At 46.7% G+C, this 10,124-nt stretch overlaps 1 protein-coding gene across 2 annotated transcripts in view; it reads right to left on the reverse strand.

The window, feature by feature from the left end:
- Positions 1-10,124, reverse strand: part of LOC116050761 (cell migration inducing hyaluronidase 1) — a 252,036-nt gene that overhangs the window by 182,016 nt on the left and 59,896 nt on the right. The gene's annotated exons all lie outside the window — the stretch shown is intronic.

Genomic DNA, 10,124 nt, shown 5'->3' on the forward strand with positions numbered 1-10,124 from the left:
TCTGGTGTTGTTTCTGTCAGTACGTCGTAGCCTGTTCAGTTGTTTCTGCCTGCTCCATTTTTGGACCGCCTTTGGTTTGCTCCTTTTTGTATTTAATAAATCCTCGTGCTCATTACTCCTTCGCCTGCTCTCTGCATTTGGGTCCACCATCCTCGCTAACCATGACAGAATGATCCGACCAACTATGGACCCAGCAGAATTCAAACCAGTTATTCACCCACTGGACTCGGATGGAGAACTGTTGATCGAGTTTTACCGCTCCCTTCATGAAGAGGACCCCGCCTTCGCTAGGCACCTTATGGAGGTGCGTTGGCAGGCCACAGCACGGGAGTTTCGCCTCCCCGTCTCCATGCCTGTGTTTTGTCCTGAGCCTCAGCAGACCTGTGTTTCTGAGCTTGAGCTGACCTGTGTTCCTGAGCTTAAGCTGACCTGTGTTCCTGAGCCTGAGCTGGCCTGTGTTTCTGAGCCTGAGCTAACCTGTGGACCTGAGCCTGCGCTAACCTGTGTACCTGAGCGTAAGCTGACCTGTGTACCTGAGCCTGAGCTGACCTGTGTACCTGAGCCTGAGCTGACCTGTGTACCTGAGCCTGAGCTGACCGGTGTTTCTGAGCCTGAGCTGACCGGTGTTTCTGAGGCTGAACTGACGTGCAACCCTTCTGTTCCCGAGCTGACGTGCAACCCTTCTGTTCCCGGGCTGGCGTGCAGCTCTCCTGACCCTGGGTTGACGTGCAGCTCTCCTGATCCCGGGCGGACGTGCAGCTCTCCTGATCCCGGGCGGACGTGCAGCTCTCCTGACTCCGAGCTGGCGTGCAGCTCTCCTGACTCCGAGCTGGCGTGCAGCTCTCCTGACTCTGAGCTGGCGTGCAGCTTTCCTGACTCCAGGCTAGCTAGCTACTTCCCTGAACCCCGGCTAACAAGCAACTTCCCTGAGCCACAGCTAGCTAGCAACTCCCCTCTTTCCCTGCTAGCTAGCAGCTCTCCTGACTCCAGGCTAGCTAGCAACTTCCCTGAACCCCGGCTAGCTAGCAACTTCCCTGAGCCACAGCTAGCTAGCAACTCCCCTTATTCCCTGCTAGCTAGCAGCTCTCCTGACTCCAGGCTAGCTAGCAGCTCTCCTGACTCCCGTCTAGCTAGCAACTTTCCTGAGCCCCGGCTAGCTAGCAACCTCCCTGAGCCACAGCTAGCTAGCAACTCCCCTGATTCCCTGCGAGCTAGCGTCTCCCCTGAATCCAGGTTAGCTAGCAGCCTTCCTGATCCCAGGCTAGCTAGTAGCCTTCCTGAGCCACAGCTAGTTAGCATCTCCCCTGATTCCCTGATAGCTAGCATCTCCCCTGAATCCTGGCTAGCTAGTAGCCTTCCTGAGCCCCAGCTAGCTAGTAGCCTTCCTGAGTCCAGGCTAGCTAGCACTCTCCCGGATCCCAGACTAGCTAGCAGCCCCCCTGAATTTAGGATGGCTAGCAGCCTTCCTAGTGTCCCCGAGCTTCCTAGTGTCCCCGAGCTTCTCCTAGAGTTTCCTAGGGTCCCCAAGTTTCCTAGAGTCCCCGAGTTCCCTAGTGTCCCAAGGCGGTCTTTTATCCGGGATCCCCGGCTGGCTAGCCAGCCCCCTGAATCCTGGCTGGTGTCCAGCCCCTCTGAACTGGCTATAGCCGCCTCTGAGACCGCCCCTGAGACTTTGCCGGTCCCCGGCACCCCTGTGACCTTCCCTGAGACCGCCCTTGAGACCACCCCTAGGACTTTGCCTTCGTTCTGCCCCCCTGAGACTTTGCCCGTGGTGGTCAGGCCCACTCCTGCCGCTCGTGTCCTGTCGGCGGTCGACCCACTCCTGCCCCTCGTGTCCTGTCGGCGGTCAGGCCCACTCCTGCCCCTCGTGTCCTGTCGGCGGTCAGGCCCACTCCTGCCCCTTGTGTCCTGTCGACGGTCAGGCCCACTCCTGTCCCTCGTGCCCTGTCGGCGGTCAGGCCCACTCCTGCTCCTCGTGCCCTGTTGGCACCCCAGTCAACCTCTGCCCCGGTTGCCTGGCCACCAGACTCCAGTCCAGCTGACTCGCCGCCAGACTCCAGTCCAGCTGACTCGCCGCCAGACTCCAGTCCAGCTGACCCGCCGCCAGACTCCAGTCCAGCTGACTCGCCGCCAGACTCCAGTCCAGCTGACTCGCCGCCAGACTCCAGTCCAGCTGACTCGCCGCCAGACTCCAGTCCAGCTGACCCGCCGCCAGACTCCAGTCCAGCTGACCTGCCGCCTGACTCCGGCCCAGCTGCCCCTTCACCTGCGCAGCCTCCCAAGGGGCTCCGCCTCGGCCGACCTGCAAGGCCCCCGGAGGGGCGCTGCCCTCGACGTCCTGCCTGGCCGCCTGAGTGCCCTCGACGTCCAGTACGGCCACCTGAAGGATTCTGCCTTCGTCGCCGGTGGCCAGAAGGTTTCTGCCTCCGCCGCAGGCCGCCAGAGGGATTCTGCCTTCGTCGCCGGTGGCCAGAAGGTTTCTGCCTCCGCCGCAGGCCGCCAGAGGGATTCTGCCTTCGTCGCCGATGGCCAGAGGGATTCTGCCTTCGTCGCAGGCCGCCTGAAGGTTTCTGCCTTCGTAGTGACTCTCTGTCCCCTGTTGCCGAGGCCTCTCTGCCCCCTGTTGCCGAGGCCTCTCTGTCTCCTGTGCCCCAGTGACTCTCTGTTTCCTGTGCCCCAGTGACTCTCTGTCCCCTGTTGCCGAGGCCTCTCTGTCCCTGTCCCGGGGCCATCCTGTTCCCTGTCCCGAGTGGCCCCTTCTGTTCCCTGTCCCGAGTGGCCTCTCCATTCCCTAGCCCCGCTTAACTGGTTTGTTAACCTGTTTGGCCCTCCTCCGGTCCCCCTCCGCCCTCCCTGGGTTGTCTTTTTGTTCTGTTTTTGGGACATCTGGGATCTGTCCCTTGGGGGGGGGTACTGTCAGGGTTTTGGTATTTGGTTTCCTGTTTTATTTTGTAGTCTGTCTTGTCTGTCTTGTCTTGTCTAATTTACTTCCTGTTTTCTGTTTTCCCGCCTGTTTTTTTTATTGTTCTGCCCCGCCCTGATGTGTTCCACCTGTTTGTATCACCTGTCCGTTGTTAGTGTTCATTACCTGGTGTATTTAGTTCCTGTGCTGTTCTTTGTCTGGTGTCGGATCATTGTTTGATGTTGCGTGTTTTGTGTCTGGTGTTGTTTCTGTCAGTACGTCGTAGCCTGTTCAGTTGTTTCTGCCTGCTCCATTTTTGGACCGCCTTTGGTTTGCTCCTTTTTGTATTTAATAAATCCTCGTGCTCATTACTCCTTCGCCTGCTCTCTGCATTTGGGTCCACCATCCTCGCTAACCATGACAGAGGGCTGCGGACCGCCGGAGCTGGGACGCAGTCGGAACGCAGCCGTTCCGCAGTCAGTGGAAATACACATATTGACTTTAATGGAAACCTTTAATGGAACTCCGCCGACGTTCCGGAGCGGATCCGCAGCCGTTACGCATCCAGTGGAAATTGCCGGTAACACGTGTTGAACTCTTGCTGGGTTCCCCGCCATTTCATTTCATTCATTTTCGCCCAGAGTAGCCATTTTGTGCCTTTCTACTAAAACTACAAATAGCCTCAAATCACGCGGCCCTGTTTTGTTTTGCTAGAATTGTAACAAGTCGATAGAGTTTGATGATTGAAGAATTATTGATTGGCGATCAGTATTTTTGAAGTTAAATAAATCCTTAGAGTTTAACAAGAAGTTGTTGTGTGGTTATTTGTGTACATGTTGTAATAACAGCTGGTTATACAGGTCAGTGCTCGATTTTCACCCGTCTTTGTTCCTTGTATAGATATGAGATAAATTAATCAAATTAATTAAGATCTGTATTTTAAAGAGAACACCATCTTTGAGACCCTGAGTTCAGGGTGGTGCCCCGTTTTGATTGTTTATCAACTTGATAAAGTTATTCATAACTTTATTAATATTGATAAAACATCTTTGATAAATTGCTAATAATTGAATCTGTAACTTCCCAATTCCCAACATTAGCAAATATACATCCCCACTGATGATAGGCTTAGTGGCCTACAGGTAAGGTAGTCACTAACATAGCCATCTACAGATTTAAAAGAAAAAAAATTTAATTTAAAAAAATTAAAAGATTATTTATAAAATGATTCCAACAATTATATTTTATATTATATTTTATTATAGTATTTTAATAGCTTAGTATTCTATGAAAAAACAGTATATATAAAAGTTATAGGCCACCCTACATGATTGTAGGACCAGTTTAATATGCAATTTCATTTTATGCAACATATGTCGTAGTGGGTCCCTGCTCCGTTTCTCTCTCTCAGAAAAGGGGTCCTTTGTCATGGTTTCGGTGTTTTGCTTTGTATTTTGTTCCATTTCTATTACCTATATTATTGATTTCTGTATGTTTCTTGTGTTTGTATATTTATTCTGTATATTTCTGTTCCCTGTTGTGTTGGTGTATCCCGTTTTGTGTATTGTGGTCGGTGTATATTTTGTTGTATATTTCTCTGTTGTGTATTTCCCTGTTTATGTTCTGTTTCCTGTTTTATTTTGATAGTCTGTTTTCTGTCTTGTCATGTCTAGTTTTACTTTCTGTGTTTTCCCACCTTTGTTGATTGTCCTGCCCCGCCCTGATGTGTTTCACCTGCTGTATCACCTGTCCCTCATTTGTTCATTACCTCATGTATTTAACCTCTGTGTTCCCTTTGTCTGTTGTTAGATCGTTTTGTATCCGTTCGTGTCTGTTAGTATGCTCACTCTGTGTGTCTGTATCTTCCCTGCGCTCTTTGTGTTCCCGTTTTTGATATCCTGTTCTTTTGTTTGACCTTGATTCTGGACTTAGTTTTTTGCCTGCCTCAGTTTGTACTCCTTATGCAGTCTGTTTGGCATTTTTTGGCTTTTTTGGATCCCTTATTGTATTTGTTCGTATTTGCTTCCTGCAAATAAATCATCGTGTGCAACCTTCTCCTGCCTGTCTCACCTCTGCGTTTGGGCCCACTTTTCCCTGCCTCCGCGTAACATCCTTGGCTTAAAAAACGTTGAAGACCTCTGGTCTAATCATTTCAGCTGGACTTGTAACACATTATATTGTTGGCTACTTTCATTTATAATAAAACATCAGATTTTATAAACTTCATGTAAAGTAACTAGTAACAAAAGCTGTCAGATGAATGTAGTAGAGTAAAAAGTACAATATTTCTCTCTGAAATGTAGCAGAGTAGAAGTAGAAAGCGGCATAAAAAGAAAAGACTAAAGTACAAGTACCTCAGTTTTGTACTTAAGTACAGTACTTGAGTAAATGTACTTAGTCACATTCCACCACTGATGGAACCCACAGCCAGGAGATCAGTTATCCCCCAAAGAAACGGAACAAGAGACAGGATGAGGGGGTTTGTAATGTTCCCCATCCCGGCATGCCAATAATCTGCCTCCAGGACATTAGAAAGTGTCTCCTGTTCATTCTCGGGTTTCTTTGGTATTGTGTCATAATCTGAAGACACCAGACTCTAAAGTTATGTGATAAACAGCATGAGAGACTGACAACCCCCTGGGAGGACAGGAAAGGAAATGTGAGGCCACAGAAACGCCATGTTCTGAACCCAGCTGAGCACATGTGCCAGAGTACACACACACACACACACACATGCTCAGTCAAAAACACAGGTAATAGGCATGACACAGGTTTGTGGAAAGATATTTCATTCTAAGAATATCTGAAATATTTGGTGTCTCTAAGGTAATTTCAGAAATGTACTGTGGTAGGCCTTCCCTAGCTTTAACTATCACATTAAATAGGCAATAATGAGATCCTAAAAGGAAGAACAGGAAACTCAACAAAAACCTGAACCCAATTTGAAATATCTGTAACACTTCATTCCTCTGCAATAGTGCTTCTGAATTTTTTAATAAAAAGGTAGAGATGAGGGAAAAAAGACGAATGAATAGTGATTAATAGAAACATGTTTTCTTTAGTGCTTGAGTTATGTTTTTCTCTTGTTGCCCATATATAGGGGTTTACTCCTCGACGCAGCAGGCCCAGGTTCGGCTCCGACCTGCGGCCCTTTGCTGCATGTCATTCCCCCCTCTCTCTCCCGTCATGTCTTCAGCTGTCCTGTCAGAGATGAAGGCCGAAAATGCCCCAAAAAAATAATTGTGCTGGAGCGTCCACTAAGAGAGGACTAGCAATGTAACAGCCTGATGTCTTAAAACAGCAAGAAGGTCAGCATGTCTGTTGCTGATCGCGCCGCGATGGCCAGAATGGAAAATTCGGCCCATCAAAGGCTCTTTCCACTCAGACTAGGGCTCTAATAAAGTGCCCTAAAAGTCTAAGCTGTGGGGGTGGAGGTGGAGAGGGTGGGCAGGTGGGGGCAGAGGGCGGTATTTTAACAGCAATTTACCTCAGTAGCAGTGTCCAACAACTGACAGAAGAGCACGTTTGAGTAGCAATTTGTGTGTAATTTCTATCTGAAACGTCAGATTGATGTGTTTAGAGTGCTTCAGTTGGGATTTGGTCTGATGCTTCCATACATCAGACAGTTCACTTGGTTAGTCTAAAGTTCAGACGGTCCACCACTTTGGTCCAGACTGAAATGTGTTGACAACTATTGCATGGATTGGAACAAAGTTTGGTTCAGATATTCATGATAGATTCAGTGATCTCCTGACTTTTGTCTCATCCAGTGACATCCATGATCTTCATGTCTACTAGATGTATTAGCAGCACCAAATTGGGTGGAAACATTAATGGTTCCCATGTTTCCCTCTGTCACCATGGATTAGTTAACATTTATTTTTTTAGAATGAAATGTCTCAACAGCTGTTGGATGAATTCCGTACAGACATTTATCCAATACCTTGGTTTTAGGATCAACATACAGCATAACTAGTCTGGATCAACAGTACAGCAAGTACATTTCCAAAATAATTGCCTGACATCCCCTCGCCTTCTGTTCTCTGTGTGTTGCTGTGTGTTGCTGTTCTCAAACTCTTTGGGAAACAACAAACTTCGAGCTAGGAAGCTACACACTGCAAATGGCAAGTTTTGAAGAATATTTGGATAATGCAACAAGGCAGGCCTGCTTGGTTCTTTCAGGGAATTGGTTTGGTGGGATTGCTGTGGATGAAGTACACATGGTGATACACTGGTAAGAGCTAATGAGGTTTAACCGTGTAGCCAGCTAATTTAAAAAGCTCACGTTACTGTATTGTGTCAATAGTTAACTTCATTTAATATTGTATGTGGCGTTTTCTTTTGCGAGGTGCAAATGTTCCACCAAAACAAATTCCTTCCTGAGACTACTTAGCAAGCCACTGTTGCTGCGTCCGGAGCTTAGCGCCGCCCAAGACGATTGTGATTGGTTTAAAGGGTAACTACAGTTTTTTTCAACCTAGACCCTATTTTCCTATGTTTTTGTGTCTAAGTGACTGATGGGAACCACAATCTTTGAAATTGGTCCAGTATTAAGCGAGATCGCTGCAGTCGGCAGCGGCGGAACAAGCTACAATGTAAGTTAATAGGGCAATTGTTCAGCTTGTTTTTTACCTTCACAAAAGTGCTTGTTTTGCCACTGACAGGCTCTGATTAATATTCTAAGTGTCTGACAACATTATGGAAATGATTTCTAAGGAGGTCGACCTTTCTGTTAAAGAGTAAGATCCTTTTTTAAAACATAAAAACGTCGTCTTCTTTCCACTTTTCCAACCGTCACAACTCTAGTTTTGGTTGAAATAAACACATAGTTTACCGATTTACATGTGAAATTAGCTCTATACAAGCTGGTGTATCTGGTGGGTTTAGCGCTACCGACTTCAGAGCTGTCTCTGGTTAAACAGAAAGGTCTTAAAGCGGTTTTAAAAAGGTCTATCTCTGAAGGGATCCTTTCCATAATGTTGTCAAACACTTAATATAATTTGAGCCTGTCAATGGCTGGACAATTGCCCTATTAACTTACATTTTAGCTTTTTTCGCCGCTGCTGACTGCAGCGATCTTGCTTAATACTGGACCAATGTCAAAGATTGTTGTTCCCATCAGTCACTTAGACACAAAAACATAGAAAAATAGGGTCCAGGTTGAAAAAAACGGTTGTTACCCTTTAAAGAAAGGCAAACAACACAGTTTTTTTTCTCTTCTATCCCAGAAGGTATCTGTGGTGTGCCACGCAGGGGGGTGTCAGGCTTTATCCTGGTCATGTACTTACGTTGATTCAGACTAGGGTTAAAGTGTCAAAAAAGGCAGGGATACTTGGGATCAATACTCACTACAGGTAAATCATTATCGCTGGTACCAGCAGTGAAATACTTATGTCAGTGAAAGCACACACCGCAGGGAAGAGGAGAGCTTTACAGAGAGTTTCCTGTGCATGGTAAAGGTGTCAGACTGACTGCTATCCGCCGCTCACCGGCTGCAATCTGTCAGACATTCTTCTCTGAGCCCTGGGAGAGAGGCGAGAGAGCGAGGGAAAGTGGAGAGAGACGAGGCTGAGAGAAGATAGAAGATCCTTTGATGGCTTCATCACTCTCAAATGGTCCCTTAATCACAGACAATGAAGCCATCACAGTGGAATGGTGGAGGCACAGAGAAAGACAGGAGAGATTCTTCACTTCTCTCTTTTGAGGCATTAGTCATTCTCCTTTTGCATCTCCATCATCCTGTGAACCCTCATTAAGTGATTCAGTCAGTGTAATGAAATATAAAGAACCTGCAGCCAGTGGCCATGGTTAGAGCTGAATGAATGGCTAGTCATGGCCATGTAAATGCCACCTCTGAGTATTCCTTCAGGCATGTCTGTTAGGAGACAATAAGGGCCACTTGCTCAGAGAGTGTCCAGATTAAGGCAGCCTGTTACATGGAGATATTTTGAATCAGAAGAAGTCTCTTTTAGTGCTCTCTTCCAACCCTGAACAAATATTTTGTCATTGATTTAGGTTTTCTTTCATTCCCACAAGAGGTCTTCACAGGTGCAAAATGTTGGACTCAACAGAAAACTGACCCATAGTAAACGCTGCCAAACCCTACTTGAATAAATACATTTAAAAAAAAAAGAGAGAGACCTGATCTGAAGGGGTCCCGAGTACAGCCAGATAATATGATTGTTTGCTGCAAAGACTAATTTACAGAATAAAAAGTAATGTTTTCACCTCCTGCACAAACAACAAAACTATATTCTGTAGGCAACTGCATCATAGATAGGCATAATATATTAATAATTTCCAAACCAATTTAAAATAATCAAATTCCAAAAGTCATTGTCATTTAACAACATACATTTTTAATATAGGTTACTGATTTCCTAGAACATTTTCTCTGAGAGAGAAATTGAATGCTCTAGCACAGCGGAGACTTTCTGCTGCAGGGTTGAAGTTGGTGCCAATTACGGGGTGAACCCCCCTCACTAACGTCAGCAGTCGGCAGCAGAGATGCTCACAAGTCTCGGAGCTCGAGTCCAAGTCATGTCTCAAGTCTCTTGTGTTCATGACGAGCTGCTCAGAACACTGCATAGCTATATATAAGGAATTCAAAGCATGTAATATGCTTTTATGATTATTTTATATATAAAATTAGCACAAAAAGTAAGGAAATTTGAAAGTTAGAAAGCCTGTTTAGTTGCCTTTCAAATGGTGCCCCATTTGTAAGGAACATGCATTTATGGGATGAGCAGTAGCGCTGAGTATATGGGTTGCACCCATGAAACATTTGCCAAATCTTTTCTGCCAATGCCAAACAGCTTATTCTGCCATTGACTCGTTTGGTGTTTGGTGGATTGGATGATTGAAGTTTGAAGAAACAAGACATATTGGCAATTTCACAATGTATTCATTTCACAAACAGGAGCCTCAGTAGCGTGTGGAAGAACCATACACAGCCACAACAGCCTGGCACCTCCTCCTCATGCTGGTCACCAGCCTGGTCACACACTGCTGTGGGATGGCATCCCATTATTCAACCAAAATTTGTCGCAAGTCAGCCAACGTGGTTGTGTTGGTCACTCTGGCACGAACAGCACGCCCAAGCTGATTCCACAAGTGTTCAATGGGGTTGAGGTCAGGACTGCTGGTTGAAGAATGGGCTGTTGTGGCTGTGTATGGTTCTTCCACACGCTACTGACGCTCCTGTTTGTGAAATGAATAAATT

Source organism: Sander lucioperca, chromosome 3 (genome assembly GCF_008315115.2).
Source record: "Sander lucioperca isolate FBNREF2018 chromosome 3, SLUC_FBN_1.2, whole genome shotgun sequence".
In the NCBI taxonomy this organism is placed as follows: domain Eukaryota; kingdom Metazoa; phylum Chordata; class Actinopteri; order Perciformes; family Percidae; genus Sander; species Sander lucioperca.